The sequence below is a fragment of the Copadichromis virginalis genome, linkage group LG16 (assembly GCF_057382275.1).
Source record: "Copadichromis virginalis isolate Kocher_CV1m ecotype Utaka linkage group LG16, C_Virginalis_male_GT1.1, whole genome shotgun sequence".
Taxonomy (NCBI): Eukaryota; Metazoa; Chordata; class Actinopteri; order Cichliformes; family Cichlidae; genus Copadichromis; species Copadichromis virginalis.
The window spans coordinates 30791733-30810071 of NC_140633.1; the positions used below are offsets into that span (position 1 = coordinate 30791733).

The window sequence follows — 18339 nt, forward strand, 5'->3', positions numbered from 1 at the left end:
TTGGCAGATAACATCTGGCAAACACAGAAAGAACAATCTGGAAGTGGGCCTAAAAATACAGCTGATATTTAAACAAAGTAAAGGTTAAAAATGGCCACACAGACACAATAGGGACACAAACGAGACATACACAAAGCGGTGAAAAGCGAGTCTGCGGGGTGTAATCACACAGCAGCCACATTAAATTCAGGATTTTTAGAAGACTGTGCAGAGAACCACCCAGGTAATTCTGACCATCATTAACCTCTGGCTGACCCTATTTCAGCTTCACAATCCCCCGGATTCTGAGGATTAATGCTACATTTAAATAATTAGGGTCAGCAATGGACAAACACCACATATATAAACCCTGAGCTGATATGACTGCTATTGAATTTAATAAGACTGTGCAGCCACAATGAGCTGTCATCCTATATGGAGCTGGTGGATAAAAATGAGGTAGGAAACAACATGTTGATTAGGCTCTTTCTGCAGCAAGCAGCACTCTGTTTTATCACGATCCACAAATACTGAATCCCATTAATATACAAGTGAATGTTAAAAGGAACACAATCTTAAAGGTGTCTAATATGATAATAATTCAGCAGCAAAGCCTTCTATTTATCAGACAATAACTTAGTAGCAGAACACAAGCAAAAGGATTGCTCTGTTATTATAATGTGAATAAACGAGTGCAAACCTTTAACTAACAACTGGTGATGCAAGTGTGGTAGACAGCAGTTAATGATTTAAGAAAACAGCAACTAAAGTGGTCAAAGAAATCAATGTTTTGTAAACTGATCAAATTAATGCGTAAGCTAAGCCAGAGATTGCTACAAGCAAGCTAGGCCCACCTACGAGTCTCGGTGACAAAATTTAAAAAGATCGATTTAAGCCAATAGAAAAAAAAAAATGCAATTGTGCAGCCTACAGCCGCCTCTGAGCTACCCACTGTTCACCCCTTCTTCCCCCAGAGTTTGTTTAAGCAGCACACACAGCTCAAGGTCCCACTGTTCACGAAAAATCACACATCTGCCTCCCTGTTTGCCCACCTATTATTTCTACAGGCGTTCCTACAGAGCTTTAGCTTCTTTCAGCTAATTATTTTGGCTTTATTGCTTTAACCTAAGGGCTTTGGTTAATTCTTACTGCTCTCTCGTGTGATGTTTCTGGAAGCTGAAAACGGTTGGCCAGCTGGTGAAACATTTAATAACTAAGCTGTACAATTAAAAAGTTGAGCCCATTTATGTGTTTTCATTTTTTTCTCCTGTTTTCAGCATTTTTTTTTTTTTTAAAGTGTTAGAGGACATGAGACAAAAATCAAATAAACACAAAAGAAATAAAAGAAATGTAAATATCTGCTAATGTCATATGCTGGATGAGTAAGAGTTCTGAGAACTAATTCAACACATCGGCATATTTTATCATGTGATAAAATGTGTTTAAAGCCTCGGATGCTGCACACATATCCTGCCTAAATATGCTGTTAATGCAGGTTAAAAGCCCTGTGGAGCAATCGTTTTCTTATATCTCGTGCACACACGCATTTTCTCTCGCTCGGCAGAGTATGCAGGCCCGTCGTTCGTTTGACGCATTTCCACTGCAAGGTGGAGATGGAAATGTGTAAGTAATACACGACAAATGGCAAAACATGGAAGAAGGGCGAGGATGAAGAAAACCGCTAGCAAGAAATCATGGATGTAAACAATCGCTTCTCCTAATTTGCTTTATTTCACGTTTCCTTGCTCCTCGGGTGGCCTGGAAATCAATATGGTCTGCTACAATGAGGGATGTCTCCATTTCCAGTCCTGTGAGAGGTTGGCTGCTCGAGTGGAGGCGTGCGTGAGAATACAGGAGACCATCCTTTGCAGAGGTCTTAAAAGAGACCGAAACCGCCATTTTTAGTGTCATTACTAGCGACGCGATGTTGAATTTTCTTTTTTTAATAAATTGCACTCCCCCTCTCTTACCGAGCACTCAACGTGCTTTTACACTACATATTCATTCTATGCACACATTTAAAAACATCTCAAGAAACTGAGCTGAAAAATAAATAAATAACACACAGCCTTGCAGGTTTATGTGTTTGACTTTGGTTTGTTGGCTCTTTTCATAACATTAATACAAAATACAGATGATTGTGAAAACACATTTCCCATTTATTAATTTTTTTCCTTGTTGGACGATATTACTACACTGTTGTGCTGGGAGTAGTAACCAGGCGCTTACACTATTGTTTGGATAGTACATTGCATTATGGGTGCAAAAATACAAACTTCAGGGCATACAGAGCTGCAGCTGTGCTGCCGTCATCAGAAACAGCTCAGTTCAAGTAGGTGGGCCCGGCAATCAGCAGCCAGAGTTATACTGGCTTTTGAAAAAAGTCTCCTAAAGATTGTAATCTAGGAAAAGAAACTCTTTTTGGATTCATACAAGTCACACACAGTGAGGCCACACTGTTTAAATACTAATAATATGCCATAAAGCCCTTTTAAAATTTTCCTGCTTTAATTATATGTCTCCTCCCATGTCAGGACCTAGAGCAATTATTAATTAGTTATGGTCCTCGTGTATTTTCTCCATTTTTTATAGGATATTTTGTTGTATTTCGTCTTCTCTGTGCAGGCAATATGTTGTTTGTGTATAATTTTGTATAATTGTTGCTGTAGCTGTCTTGTTTTAATTGTACACTAAATATAGACTGTTTTGTTCACATGGATTTCTTTCCATCAGGTCAAAAAAGCGCACTAATAAAAATCTGTGTGTGGACAGACTCTGCTTTACCTCTAATCATGAACAGGTTTAATGGACAAAAATTAAAGAGGAGGGAGGCAACTGTCACGTAAGCTTAAACCTCTCATTTGAATTCATACTATTGGCCAAAAACCAACATACATTGAGCAGACACTGTAAAACGACGGTATGGCATGCATAAAATAACCTCCTGCATAACACAAGCCGATACCTTTATAGCATTCCTCACACTGAATCTCATTTAACACCTGTAGGTGGTATTTGCATCAGATTGACGTACAGCATTAAATTCCACTTTCATGTAGCTAATCAAAACTTCACAATGAGAGGTGCGTGCGTCGGGGCTGGGCCACATATTCGACTACAGTAAAGTTAATGCAAAGTTAAGCAGCCTTTTAAAAGACTATCAATCAATCAATCTTTATTTATAAAGCACTTTTCATACAGAGAAAATGTAGCACAAAGTGCTTTACATAGTTAAAAGCAGCCCACCCCACCCTCCAACTCACTCCCCACACTCTCAATACACATATATCCCCCCACCCACACACACATACACACACGCGCACACTTAAAGAGTAAAAATTGGGCTGGGCTCGCATGAGCCAAGTGAGGAAACACTATAACAGGGAGCCGTCTGCACCGGGAGCCGGTCACAGACCGCAGCCTCCAGGCTGGGCACACAGCAGGAGGGAGGCAAAGGAGCCCCCCAGCCAGGCTGAGAGGACCCCAGAGACCCAGCAGCCACGGTCAATAACAGCCCCGGTGCAGAGAGCGCCCTCCGAGGAAACACTGGAGATATGACGCAATACAATATATATAGGGTAAAATGATAAAATAAATAAGAACAGGATACAATATAAATATAAATAGAATAAGAAGATTAAAAAATGAATAAGAATAAAATCAAACTACGATGCACAAGGTGAAATGGCACTTCAAAGAGCTAACTGATCCACTCACTGGAAACCATAATCTAAAAAAAACCTGACAAGTACTTCAGTCTTCTTTAGATGTGTTAATTAAAAATATTGATCCCATATAACAATATTTAAAAAGACAAAAACAAAACAGGCTGCAAGTCTCACACCATATAATTTAGTGTGAAAGTGTGCCAGCTCACCAGTTTTGTGAAGGGCATTTTCTCCCTGAAAGCCTTGATGATATAACGCCCGCTTTGTTTGTGTGTGACGGGATGATTAGGGGGAGTGGAGTGGGTTGGTAAACATTTCTCCTCTCACTTCTATCTTTCCGTCCTCCCCTCTTTGGTCACTACCAATGTCTTTCTAACTATTTAAGGTTAAAATCAGTGTAGCCTTTGGGTCTAATAGCCAAGTGAGTGACAGGTCAGTGACAGAAAACAAATGTGAGGCTTCATCACACTAGGCATCCACATAAACACTTGGCAACCCCAGGGCAACGCTCTGAATTGCTAATTTGTTTGTGATGAGGGCGATGGGAGACGTGTTTTGAGGCGTGGGGGTGGGGGGCATATTGGTCTCACAAAGTCTACCCCAGCTTTCATTTACAAAGTCATCAATTCAGTGTGTTTTTCACTTCACCCACTGCTCCCAGACAGAATGGACAGTTTTCTGTTTTCAACAACACTGATCAGCCTCTGAGCTGCTGGGACCGAGGATATTAGAGGGAAAATGATCAGCTAGGCTTGGAGAAATGGCTCACTGCTGGGAGGCTTTGATTGACTTACCTTGTGGAGGACACTGACTTAGGACTACTTTGAGGTCTCTGTTTATATACTGGTCCATGATGCAGCTAAAGCAGGTATATATTTTTGTGTGTGTGTGTAATGTTGGAGAATAGAAGTAACAAAAGGCCAACACAGGAGAAGGTGAAATGTCTGGCCCACTCTGTGTGGGATGTAAACGAGTTTTCTATTCTGGGTAGAAAAGGAAAGCTGCCATGCATTTCATTTTTTAGCTCAGAGCTCCAACATGGAAAATAAAGTGTGTACAGGGTAAAGAAATGAACAACACAACGTGAACAAAGTGTAAGAGCCAATGCAATCCAAGGCTTACATATCAGGACTGCAAATTCATCTGAGAAGCCAAAATCCACAATGTTCTTTACTCAAACAAATGCACCGCAACTCTTTTTTTATAACATGCAGTGATACCACAATGAAGTTTTCAGACTGCCATATGGTTGCACAGTGAGTTTCAGTGAGGGCAACAAGACATGAGACAAAGATATTGAGCGAAGGAAAAAGAACAGAAGCCTGCCGGCCTGCCCAAATGCCACAGTTTGCCTCAGAAACTCAGTCTGCTCTGAACACTCAGACACGATACACATTGTTTTACTTTCCAAGGATACTGTTCTGAGAATCATTCGATTGAAAAACATTCAGTCCTTCTGAGAATTATCTGGTTTTAAAGTTTTACACACAGTGTCTGGCCTAGCTGAAGGCAAAGTGATGCACTTGTCTTTGAAATTTAAATCCAGCAGTTCTTTAAGCACCAGACCAGCAATTAGCTGTTGCTCACTTTAGCTCCTGTCCATCATTGACTTCTGACTCCTATGCCATTTTCACACATGCACAGCCGCCCTGAATTACTCTAACCATTACCCACCATAGGTGCATATGAAATCTGATGCAGTTAGATTGACATTAATGGATGTTTAACCTGGCAGCTTTCTAAGTCCAAAATCTGTGTGATGCCAGATTTGTGCTCATGGGACAACAGTGTGGTGTGTTCACATCGAGCTTGTGGGAATGTCGCCTCTGGTCTCCAGGTAGCTGTCCCTCCAAAACCCAACAATGTATTTCCAGTAGTGAGAACGAGTCTCTCTCCACTTCCTGATTCTCTCAACACTGCCAGGAGTTCATGTGTGAATATAGGTTTAAGAAGCTTGAGTTATGATGTCACATCCAGGCTAGAATCAGTGGTTTCAGTAGTCTTAAAAAGTGGAGCATGTTCCTGAAGATTACCTTCCACAGACAGGTCCACATTCATTTGCTAGAATCGCTTTAGAGGAGATGATGTATGAATATTTTGTGTTTACCTGAAGTTTAGCTTAGCATCTACTAGCAGAACAGCACAGGTATCACCATAATTGTTCATGTCCACATCTATTCACTCAGGCCTGCAGAGAATTTAAACAGCATACTTGTCGGTTGCGATGAACACTGAATTTCTCACCTAAAGAAATTTTCCAAATTTTTAGCTCTACTTTCTAAACTTAAAAAAAGATAGATGACACATTATTCAACCTGTATTTTCACTTTAATAGCAAAAGTCTCTCTCTCTCCTTCTGGAAAAGTTTCACTCTCTATAAGCCACAGATGCATTCATCCATTCAAAACAGCTTGATTAATCCAACAATTGACAAGTAAACTGTGCAAAGTGCACAACCGAAACGCTGCAGCAGGATGCGCTTAATTCATTATAAATGACTCAATCCATGATCTTGCATTTACTGAGCAGAAACAATCTTAAGATAGGCCAGCCAAATTAATGAACCTCGCTCAAATGATGCATTTGTCACTTTATCTAGGAAAGGCCATCACATTGGCATCTCTGTTAGTTTATGTTCCTGTCTAGCTCCACAGTGTCAAATTACGCCTCTGAACGAGGTGGGACTTGGGATGCAGTGAGGCACACAGTGATTTTGGACTCCCAGTGCCCGACGAGTGCTATGTGGAAGCATGATAAGTCCTAATGAAGCAGAGAAGAGCGTTTACCAGGTTTTTGTCAAAATTGAAAGTCGTTTTTCAGGAAGATTTGTGCTCTACTGATGCATGTTGTTTCGCTGGATGCCAAAGTGGAGTAAAAGGTTCTGCACATAAATCTCCTTCCACCAAACACATATATATATAAAATGTAAAAAAAATGTGGTAAGGTTAGATTGACATGATGCCAGCTAAAATCAATATTATGCTAAACTGTCTACTTCACCCCAGATGTGTGCATAAAATCAAAGTTTTTTAAACTTACATTTGATCCCAACTTACATTTTTAAAGGTCAAATCCACTCTCCATATACCTACCTGTGTTACAAAGACCAGGTCCCTTCCACCTTCTGCTGTGATCAATAGGCTTGATCTTATAGAATAATGGCTTTAAGCTCCATTTATCAACTGAATGCTGATCCTTTTTAACTTTTGGTTTTATCCCTCTCCCTAAGGGACTAATTTCTTTTGTGAGCTTCCAGAAAGCTACCATGAGCTAACACAGAACACAAAAATACCACCGTCTTCCTGATTCAGTGGCACAGTCGAGCCTTCATTTACACAGATTTCATACTGAGAGGTAAAGAGAAACGGGAACCAGTCTAAATGCAGATGTGTCATTATTCGCTAGCCAATCAACCTTTGGTTTATAATGACATTTATAAAGCAAATAACTTTCCCGGTGCCAGCTAAACATTCAAATACCACTTTTATTTGTATTGTTTTGGTTCTTTTAATCTGCACGGGCACAAAAGTCGCTCAGTTGAAAATTCGCAATGTTGATGTTTGTGACTAATTTTCCCTTCCTGATCTGTTTTCAGTCCCAAAAGGAAAACTCTTGATCTCTTAACGTACGTATCTATATGTGTCTGCATACGTAGATTTGCAGGTCTATTCATTCTCTCATGCTTTTATTCTCCCCCTGAAGGGAGCATATAATCATTTCAGTTTGTTGTCTGTCAGTCTGTTTGTTAGTAGTCTAGCATCCAGAATTTTCAGGATATGATTTTCTAATTTTGTGTGATTGAAGATACCAATAACAGCTTCAGCTGATTTAATTTTGTTGAAAATTGGGTCAAAGTCAAGGTCACACAAATGTGAAAATCAGTAAAGCCCTTATATTACCCACAGTTTTTATGGAAAGTCATCAAACTCCACACCAATATTACTAGGACTTGAGAGACACGAGTACCTAAGGCGACTAAGCGTTTGACTTTGACCTTCATCGTCAGCCCACAAGGTCAAAAGTTGGCCTTGAAAAAAATATGAAGAAACCATTTAGCATAAAAAGACATGCAGATGCATAAGATATACAACACACTTTTTATTTTTTCTATTTTTTCCAATATAATGTCAAACAATCTCACAATGATGCCACAATATCTATGTCATCATACTATAATAAAAAGAGGCTGAAGTCAGCATGTTTTAATAAAAACCAGCTTAAAACATCAAAGTTTTAGTAAAGTCACTGCCCTTCGGGAGGACTTGTGCTCTCTGACTGCTCTTGTTTATTATAGTCACAGGTTCCCCCAGAGTTCAATAACATACATAATATGAAACTGTACCGTTGTCAAAATAAAACTATTACAGTTAGTTTGATGCATAGAAAACAGAGTCCTACATGCACCTGTTACTCTTTCTGTTTACACATGCACACACAAATACACATCATATTATGATTATAATTGATATTTGTGCATTAATTTAGACACCACTGTTAGATTATAAATGCACTGAATCCAAACATGCCACAGGGTTGCTGCATATGCTGTATCTGTATGTATTTCAGTAAATGGGCCTTTGTCAGGTTTGCGTCCATATTTAATTGTTGAACAAATACTGTTTACTGTTTTATGCCTGGTCAAAATTAGACACTGAATGCAATCACCAGTGGGAGTTATCTGACACATTTTTTCTTGATCTAAAGCACCATCGTGGCTGTAAATCAGCCTATTTCCATTCTACACCAGCTCTCTCATTCTAGACTAATGGCGAAGGATCCCTGGTGGTGCTGCATCTTTTTCCATCTCACTGCCAATTGTACAGGACATCTTTCACATTCTGTCTCTTCTTTGACATTGTCCCTTTGGAGTTGCCAAAGAAAGCAAGAAATGCACAATACATAGGTGCAAGCTAGGCTGTCTGACTGAAATACATATTAAGGAAAAGTGTACATGTAGAATATATTACCTTGACTTTAATATTAATACAGTTCTCGAACACAGTCATTTGTATACGCACACTGAAAGTGAAAAACGCAGTGATCCCATTGCATGTAAAGGTTGAGGGGGTGTCGAGTTCTTATAGTTTTGTATATTTAAATAGTTTTGTTTTAGTTCAGTTTAGTTTCCAAACTTTAAGAAATTACGAATGCGGCAGATTTTGATCCACCAAGCAATATCATCTAGAAAACATCTGAGTGGCTTCATTTTTCAGCATGACAATGATTACAAACACAAGCCAATGCAGTAAAAGCATACCAGAATAGAAAAAAAAAAAAAACACACAGAGGAACACTATTAGTCCTGGATTGGCCTCCCCAGAGCCCGGATCGCGACATTATTCAAGCAGTGCGGGAGCATCAGAACAAAAAGCAGCAAACATCGAAAGAAGAGCTTTTTGAATGTCCTTCAAGAAGCCCAGAGAACTATTCCTGAAGACCATTAAAAGAAATTACAAGAAAGCTGCTCAGAGAGTTCAGGCTGTGTTGAAGAATAAAGGTGATCATACCAAATATTGACTTTTAAGCTCATAAGAACTCTAGAAACTCACATTGCAATAAATTGCTTGACATATTTCCCATAGTTGTAATAAAATATACACAAAATTGTATCAGGTTTCAAACTCAGTTTTAGTCAATCGGGGTTGTGGCCCAGCTCTGTATCAGCAGATGAAATGCAGGTAATGCTGCATTCAACTGTTTCCAAGAGGCATTTTAACTATCCGCATGCAGCTGCTGACATGGTGCAGGGAACCAAACAGAATGCAAAAATAATCAAGCATCCACTCCCTCTCACTCTAATCTCCATGACTTTCTGCACTATGGCTGATAAAGTCCATTAGAGTGAAGTTAATATATCGAGACTTGACACATTTGGCCTCTGATGTTAAGGCACTGCATTTCACCCCACACATCATCAGCGAGTTGACGGCAAGAATAATGTTCGGCACATATGGGAGCAGTCCAGTACACGACACAGTAAACAGGCTCAGTGCATGATTCGGAACAAGACATGTCTGTAAGGGGTGTAGCGAAGGCCAATCTTATGCGAGTAGCTGAAATGTGTTATTTACGCTTCGTGACAAGAAGTGAACGCAAATGTTTTGCTCTGTCATACAGAAAGCGGGAGATTTACATCAGTGTCCATGACGACTCGTCTGACAGGGGGCCGGATTGTGTAGAATTCAAAAGAAGCTTCCTCCCAGTAGACTGCACCTTACGTCAAGTAAAGCCCTGTTAACATTCAAATCATGAGCCTCTTGGCTAGTTTTAAAAAAGAAATGTCAGGTCATTATAGATCGCAATTTTTGCCAGGGTAAAACGAATACATGAAACCTTTATTACCCACAAGGCAGAGCAGCAACAGAGAAAAGACACCTTCAGAATAATTCCTTTCTTCTCCTGGTTTACTGGTCATATCATATGCTCTCCCAGCCCCCTCTCCCCTTCTCTCCACACTTCTTTTACAAGTTGCTGGGCCAGTCATGTCAGGGTCACTGCCTAATCACATTAGAGCTTGATCAAAGTTGCAGGAGCAAGGAGGAGAGGCGAGAGAACCTCATTTCTCACAGTGCCGGGGATTAAACCTCAAGCAACATCTCAGGATCATCGGCACCAAGCCATGTGCCACAAGCCCCACAGAAGGCTTCAGCTGAGCAGTGGGCGGCAGACAGGCTGCTGAACCTGGTGTAATCTGGAAGACAGAATACAGAGGGCAAATCCAAGCTCCATGTGCCAGGCCAAGATAGATGATCGGCCGGATAAAATATAAAATAAAATACAGGGAGTAAATCACTGCCGGGGATGTCTCTGAGGTGGGTGATCAAATGATCTTAACTTTCCAGCATGGGGAGACTGATGGAGTAGCAGTTCCCAGACACAATTATCAATGTTTCACAGGCGGATGGCGCAGCTTTAAGATAGTTTAAATCTCACCTGCTACATTGATCCCACTAAAGTGAAGTTTGAAGATTATATTATATATATATACAGACTCTTTACACAATTCTACTATATAATAATAAATGTTTAAAGATTGTGTTCATGTGCAACTCTTGCATAAAAGAAAGAGATATCAGAAGCACAGACAGTGACATTTCTTTCAGCTCATTTAAAACCTCCATGCTGTTGCACTGTTTTTTTCCCTTTATCTTTTTGGAAACACAAATTCAAAGATGTCAATTTTTTTTTTTTTAGCCAATTATGGCTAATCATGACCCTAAAAGCTCTAACTGGTGTATCTATTACCGCTTGGTAAAAAGAACAGCAGCATTTGAATGTCTCTGTTCTCACTCTTTGTTCTTCGTTGCCTCCATGCACTGTCTGCTAGTTACATCAAAGCAAAACAATGACTCCGAGTGGCTTTCTATTATTCAGTCCATACAAAACCGCAACGTTTAAACTTCTGCTTTTCCACCGCCTGGTTTTGCTAGGCAACTGGAGCCTTTTGGTTTCAGTTCCGTCCCCTTTGATAATGTTTCACTGTGCCTGTGAATCTAAAAAAGAAATTACATGGCTGGCCTCGAGAGAGGATGATAGTGCCTCCCACCACTTTCCCATCATATGATCATGGCCCTTCTCTTTCCTTTTGAGTTATGACAATAATACATTTTCCAGCTAGCATGATCCCGAGTAATACTAACCACATAAACAAGCGGAGAACTTCATTACCATCTCTACATCTCTGATGGCACAAATATTAGCTGATAAAATGGGTGAAATAGTTACAAGTAAGAGGCTGAAAGCGTTCTTGATTCCTACCTGAGATGATAATTATTACTAGTTTTACACTGTAATTCTTCTTCTTCAGAGCTTTCTTGCATTTACAGGAAATCTTACAGATGCACAATTTCAATGAGGCCTTTACGCAACCATGTTTTTTTTTCATAAAATAAGTGCATCTCAAGAGGCTTTAAATGAATAATTAGTAACATAATAGACAGTTCTAGGTAAGGATACAAAACAGAAGAAAAATAGAGCAGTTATTAAGAGATGCTTATTCCACGGATAATCTCCAGCATTTCCATGATGATCCTGCAGTATTTGTCAGATATGAAAACAAAAACAAAAAAGATTAAACTAAAATTGGTAACTGGTTACTTGCTGCTAGTGAAAGAGGACATGAAAAACAGGAAGGCAACATTCAGCTATATTGATCAAAAAAGATAAAAGACAATTTTTTAGAAAGACAACTGATTATTTAAAAATGCTTAAAAAACTCATTTTCCGTGTACATGAAATGACTGTTACAGATGTAATTCAGATGAAATTATTCTGACGCTGCTAATGTTCAACTTTAAAGCACAAAAACTATTTGGCTGATGTCAAGACGCCCCAGTTACAAATAAGCTGACATGACACACGATGCAAGTTGTGGTTTTCATGTCACAGATGTAAGCTCTAGTATGTTTGCCATTCTTCCTCGAATACCACAGAAGATTAATGAAGCCATAGAGTGCAGGCTCGCTGTCAGTCACCAGAATAAACTGTGTTTTCTGCTTTTCCTGCAGGTCCTAACAAAGCGAGGTGATTAGTGACCAGTACTATCAAATAAAAGAGTCACCTGCAGTCTGCGTATCTTCCTGTCTAGCTCATGTGGTCTGTAATACGTCGCTATGACCCAAAGAATGGACACAACTCAAGGACGACAGTGCAGCCGCCTTCTTCGGTGGCCAGAACATTTACGGACCTCTCAGGCTATCTGTTTCCATGGCAATGAAGGATCCACTGCGTTCCAGAGGTGAGGTGGAATAATTCGAATAGGTTCTGCCACGACACCAAGTTAGGACATCCCAAAACAGTGCAGGATTTCTAATTTGAGACCAAAACAATTGTGAAAATGGGGGGGGGGGGGGGGGGGGACGTAAAACCGCTGCTACACGGCTGACTGCTCCCACTCAAGACAATACTTTTCCACCAGAAGTGCCACAGCGTGTCCTGGAAGTGCTTCAGAAAGAGCTCTCTGCTCTGTGTCGCTAAAAGTACACAGCGAGTCTATTAATCTATTTTTGATAGGAGATAGGTCAGACTGTACAAAACAGACGAGGAGAGGAGGAAGTCGGGAGGAGGCATGGAGAATGTGGTCAATTTTCTAAATAAAAGACCCTTTCCGGACTAAACTCTCAGCTTCTGAATTGCTCCTGCTTTGATACAATGAATGAAATAAAACCTTGGCATCGGTGTGCATGGCAAATTTTGTGTTTTTGATGGCAGTTATTTGAGAGACCAGCAGTCTGCTATTTTTCATCTTGTTTCTGATATGCTACTGTTTTTTGGGTTGTGTTTTTAAAAAAAAAAAAACATAATACAGCACAAAGTGTCATGGCCTGGGTCTAGGGACCCAGGGCTCAGGCATTTTCAGTGTATGTTTATGTTTATGTTTTCCGTGTGTTGTATTGGTTTGCTCTCCATCTCTCCATGTGTCTCTGTGTGAGCTTCCGGAGGTGTGGGTTCGCTGAGGAGACTGCGAACCCGGAAGTGGTCTACTCGAGAGACGGCCGCACCTGCCGCTCGTCGTCCTCTGCCAGCTGCAGCAGATTACGCTCGTCTAGGAACGGCATTTAGGACTGCAGCTGAGCTGAGGCCGACGCCGGATCCTTGAGTCAGAACTCGTCAGTACTGCCGTGAGCTTTTACGTAACCTCCGCGGAAACAGATCCCCTGCTAACCCTCTGCCTTTTGTGTTACCAGGAATCGGGAGCGGAGTACGCCTCTAAAGTCACGGTGTGGGTATTGGAGTTTTTTGGAGTCGCCACCTTTCACTTCTCACGGACATCTGCACTGTGTGGGATTCAGGGAGAATCACCACGGGACCACAGTGCTGGGATTTTGTATATAGTTGTGTGTTTTTCACCTCCTGTAAATAAATCCACTGTCCTTCACTTAGAGTCTCGCGTTTGGGCCCTGCTTTCACTGTCACTCCACGGTCTGCCATCGCAGCCCGTGACAGAAGGATCCAGCCACTATGGACCCAGCGGACTCACCGCGGAAGCGCAGCTGCCGTTTTGACGGGACCCGACTAGTGCTTGGAGGGCCTCCGTGCTGCCGTTCCTCGCTGGCAGCCTACCCTTCAGCCCACTCGTCTGCTTCCTCTCCGCGGACGCCTCGGTCTCGCAGAGAATGCCCTAGCCGGTCCCGGGAGGATTACTATGAGCCTGACAGCAATCAGCTTACGCCCGCTCAGGCATTCTATAAGATGCTAGGGATTATTCTCGTGCCACCCGACACACCCAGCGCTCCCACATCACTGCAGGAGCAGCCACATCAAAATCCGCCCTCGTCACATTCCGCCAGCTTCATGAACACTACAGCTCGTGTTTCTCCGGTTTGGGAAAATAGAAGTTTTCGTTTTAAGAGCGATTATTCTCCCATAGGTTCAGAAGACTGTGCGCCTGACGTTCTTTCAAATCCAGGAATCAAGACTGTTTCGTCTGGAACTCTTTATTCTGGGGCTATGTTTGTTCAGTCAGCTGATCAGCAGCCATCTTCAGTTCGGTTAGCCGATCAGCGGCCACCTTCAGCTCGGTTTACAGCGCCACGTCTGGACCCAGCGGTCTCTGAGGAGAGGCTCAGGGGGGAGGTTATGGACAAGGTTTACCGCATGTGTGAGTTGTGGTGGGAGAAGCCCACGGAGGGGTTGCGTCGCGCCGTGGAGAGGCGGCTGCAGGGGATGCTGTTTGAATTCCCCTGGTTGGTGGACTCCCTTAATTCAGTTGTCCTGGACTTCCTGCTTTCCACCCTCCACCTCCACTCTCCTCCTCAGGCTGCTCACCGGCCCGGACAGCTGGTGGATTCACAGCCTGAGACGCCGGCCCCGACGTCTACATGGAAACGACGTTCGCGCCGCCGGCGTTCCTCACCGCAGCCGCCCTCCCGGACATCTCAAGAACCGGCTGTGGTGACTAATAAGGACACTTTTTCATTTCTCACCCCATCTGCTTTTTTGTTTTCAGTGGATGGTGACGCCGCTGACTCTGCTGCAAGCCGGCCTACAGTACGACTAGCGTCGCCTCATTCAGCAGTCTCCATGCCGCTGGCGGCTTCACCATCTGTGGATGTAGCGCTGTCGTCATCTCATCCGCATGTAGTCACCCCTCTGCCATCTTCTTCACCGGCTCTGCCTTCACCTTCCCCGCCTGCGTACACCGCATCACCATCTTCGCCTCCGGATCATCCATCTGTGACTGGAGCGCAGCCGGAGGTGCCCGCACGGCCAGCTGAGGAGCTCAGCATGCCCGAGCAGGAGCTCAGCGAGCCGGAGGAGCCCGCGTCGCCAGCTGTGGAGCTCAGCGAGCCGGAGGAGCCCGCGTCGCCAGCTGTGGAGCTCAGCGAGCCGGAGGAGCTCAGCGAGCCGGAGGAGCTCAGCGAGCCCGAGCAGGAGCAGCTCAGCGAGCCAGAGGAGCTCAGCGAGCCGGAGGAGCTCAGCGAGCCCGAGCCGGAGGAGCTCAGCGAGCCGGAGGAGCTCAGCGAGCCCGAGCCGGAGCAGCTCAGCGAGCCAGAGGAGCTCAGCGAGCCGGAGGAGCTCAGCGAGCCGGAGGAGCTCGGCGAGCCGGAGGAGCTCGGCGAACCACCAGCAGAGGAGCTCGGCGAACCACCAGCAGAGGAGCTCGGCGAACCACCAGCAGAGGAGCTCGGCGAGCGGAAGGAACAACCGGCGCTGCCAGCCGAGCTCAGCGAGCCGGAGGAGCTCAGCGAGCCGGAGGAGCTCAGCGAACCACCAGCAGAGGAGGGGCTCTCGCTGCCAGCCGAGGAGGGGCTCTCGCTGCCAGCCGAGGAGGGGCCCGCTCAGCCGGAGGTCAGCGAACTGGAGGGACCTCCACGTCTAGCGCGGCCTCCACGCCATCCACGTCCAGTGCGTCCACGTCAGCGACCGGTGCGTCATAGACCATGTGCCACGCCTCGCTGTTGCTCACTGGAGCAGCGACGTTGCCACCGGACCCGTGGCAGGCCACCAGAACCGTTCCGCCGCCACCGGACCCGTGGCAGGCCGCCGGAGGAGCAGCGCCGCCGCCACCGGACCCGTGGCAGGCCACCGGAACCGTTCCGCCGCAGCTGCCGGACCCGTGGCCGCTCGCCGGAGCTGCTGCGTTTCCATCAAGGGGTTAGAGGTAGGCCACCTGAACTGTTTTGCCGCCACTGTCTAACCCGCGGCGGGTCCCGCTTGTTTTGCCATCCTGCGGGTCGGCCGCCGGAACTGTGTTTGCTGCCGCTGGACCGGGGGATTGGACTGTTGAACTGTGTTTTTCTGTTGTTGCTTTGTAGTGGCTGTTTAGCGGAGTGGTTTTGGGGCCCTCCGTCCTGGACCTCCCGCCGCCCGCCCTGGGTTGGTTGTACTGTTGTTTTTGGTTTGTGTTTTTGGGTCGTCGGGAGCCGACCCTTAGAGGGGGGGTACTGTCATGGCCTGGGTCTAGGGACCCAGGGCTCAGGCATTTTCAGTGTATGTTTATGTTTATGTTTTCCGTGTGTTGTATTGGTTTGCTCTCCATCTCTCCATGTGTCTCTGTGTGAGCTTCCGGAGGTGTGGGTTCGCTGAGGAGACTGCGAACCCGGAAGTGATCTACTCGAGAGACGGCCGCACCTGCCGCTCGTCGTCCTCTGCCAGCTGCAGCAGATTACGCTCGTCTAGGAACGGCATTTAGGACTGCAGCTGAGCTGAGGCCGACGCTGGATCCTTGAGTCAGAACTCGTCAGTACTGCCGTGAGCTTTTACGTAACCTCCGCGGAAACAGATCCCCTGCTAACCCTCTGCCTTTTGTGTTACCAGGAATCGGGAGCGGAGTACGCCTCTAAAGTCGCGGTGTGGGTATTGGAGTTTTTTGGAGTCGCCACCTTTCACTTCTCACGGACATCTGCACTGTGTGGGATTCAGGGAGAATCACCACGGGACCACAGTGCTGGGATTTTGTATATAGTTGTGTGTTTTTCACCTCCTGTAAATAAATCCACTGTCCTTCACTTAGAGTCTCGCGTTTGGGCCCTGCTTTCACTGTCACTCCACGGTCTGCCATCGCAGCCCGTGACACAAAGTCCTGCTTGGAAAAATTTCAGGGCTGTTTAGGAGCACTTACGCTGCTGTAGGTACTTTTTTCTCCCCTGAAAACAGCCTTGAACGGGCTCCTAGGAACAGTCCCTGCATCACAGCACCAACCATGATGCAGGGAAATTTGCTAAAACTGTCTTTGGTGAAAAACAACTTATTTTGAACCTTTGTTCCAGCCCAAAGAAACCAAACAGAAGAGACAAAGTAATAGCCAACGTATCCTGAACATCTTCTTTTTTTCACTACAAGGCAAATGAAATGGCACACATTTTTAAAACACCACATATGTCTTTTCCATGGTAGACACAGTAGTGTGCACACTGCTGTTCCAGTGTTTTGTGTAATTCTGGGGTTTTTTCTTCTTCGCCACATTTGCCCTTTTGTATCAGCTTCAAAAATCTTTAATGGACTGTTCACTGTGTGCTCAAACAAAACCCTTTCCAACCCGTCAGCAGGAGGGGAGGTTTAATATTTCTCTCTGCGAAATCAACTCGTGACATATTTTAGTAAATCAAAACAACTGAAAGCCTACTGTTCAGTGAACCATCGAGTACAAATGTCATATTATTAAATTAATGTCATCTCTCGCTTAACAGTATCCCACCGATTACTGTTCGTGGCAGGTCTGACACATTAAATTATTATGGGAAAATAAGTGAGGAAACAAGTGCTTATGTGAGTGTGTATTAAAGCTGCGCTTCAAAAAGGCAAAGAAGTTACAGGGTGATGTACTTTGATGAAAAAAAAATAATAATTATTTTGCCTGATAAGAGGTGGTATTCTTGGCAGGTAATTCTTTTAGTTTACAGCCTTTGGAAGTGAGCAAAAAAGTTAATTTCAGACTGCCTACAGGATGACAAGAGAAGGCAGTTTAACTTCAGTGAAATTCAAAGTATGATTCTTGTGCTGCTCGTGGTGACATAAAGATTTTTATGATACTGTTGCACACTAACGAGGAACAGTCCTCACAGTTTGAAAGAGATTATGGCTCTATCAACAGCCAGAGGTAAACATGCCGTTGCCATTTCAATCTAAATACGCGCTACAACATAGAGTGCCGTAACTATCGTTTCCCCTCTGATATGAAAATACATGTTTCACAATCCATATGGGACAAAACCCCTCCGGTTAAATCTGCTGCACGGCACACCTGGGACTTACATGCTAGCATTAACCTTCTTCTTGCACTTTTTTTCCATGCAAGTCTGCAACATTAACCCGGCCATGTAAAACTGCAAAGTGCTGTTTGTACTGCAAAACTGAGGTGCTGTTTGGGATAGTCCGGGCTGCCAAGGCATTTCATATTTCATTCATATCTGTCAGGTATAGTCCATCTCTCAGAGACATCTAGGAAATCAGAACGATATAAAAGTTCTTTGCTTCGTAATCTGCAGCCATGCAGGAAGAACAAACTGACAGCAAGTTTTATCTTAATAAATGAATCGTCCCAAAAATAAAAAATAAAATCGCGTTTACTGCCGGCTGACAATCCGAGTACCTGAAATCTTCTGAATCTCTGTGAATTAGGGTTTGAATTTGTCTCCTCAGCCAGATTATTACTACTGTCTTTTGAATGCTTGTCCTTTGTAGTTTACTGCTCTGCTGAATGTGTTTACTTATCCGTGGGGAGTACAATCAAGGAGAAATTGCATGTTCA

The 18339-nt window shown here is 43.9% G+C and overlaps 1 protein-coding gene and 1 pseudogene across 1 annotated transcript in view; one reads left to right on the forward strand and one right to left on the reverse strand.

Moving 5' to 3' along the window:
* Window positions 1-18339, reverse strand: part of asic4a (acid-sensing (proton-gated) ion channel family member 4a) — a 100873-nt gene that overhangs the window by 65373 nt on the left and 17161 nt on the right. The gene's annotated exons all lie outside the window — the stretch shown is intronic.
* Window positions 14862-16211, forward strand: LOC146691096 (uncharacterized; annotated as a pseudogene).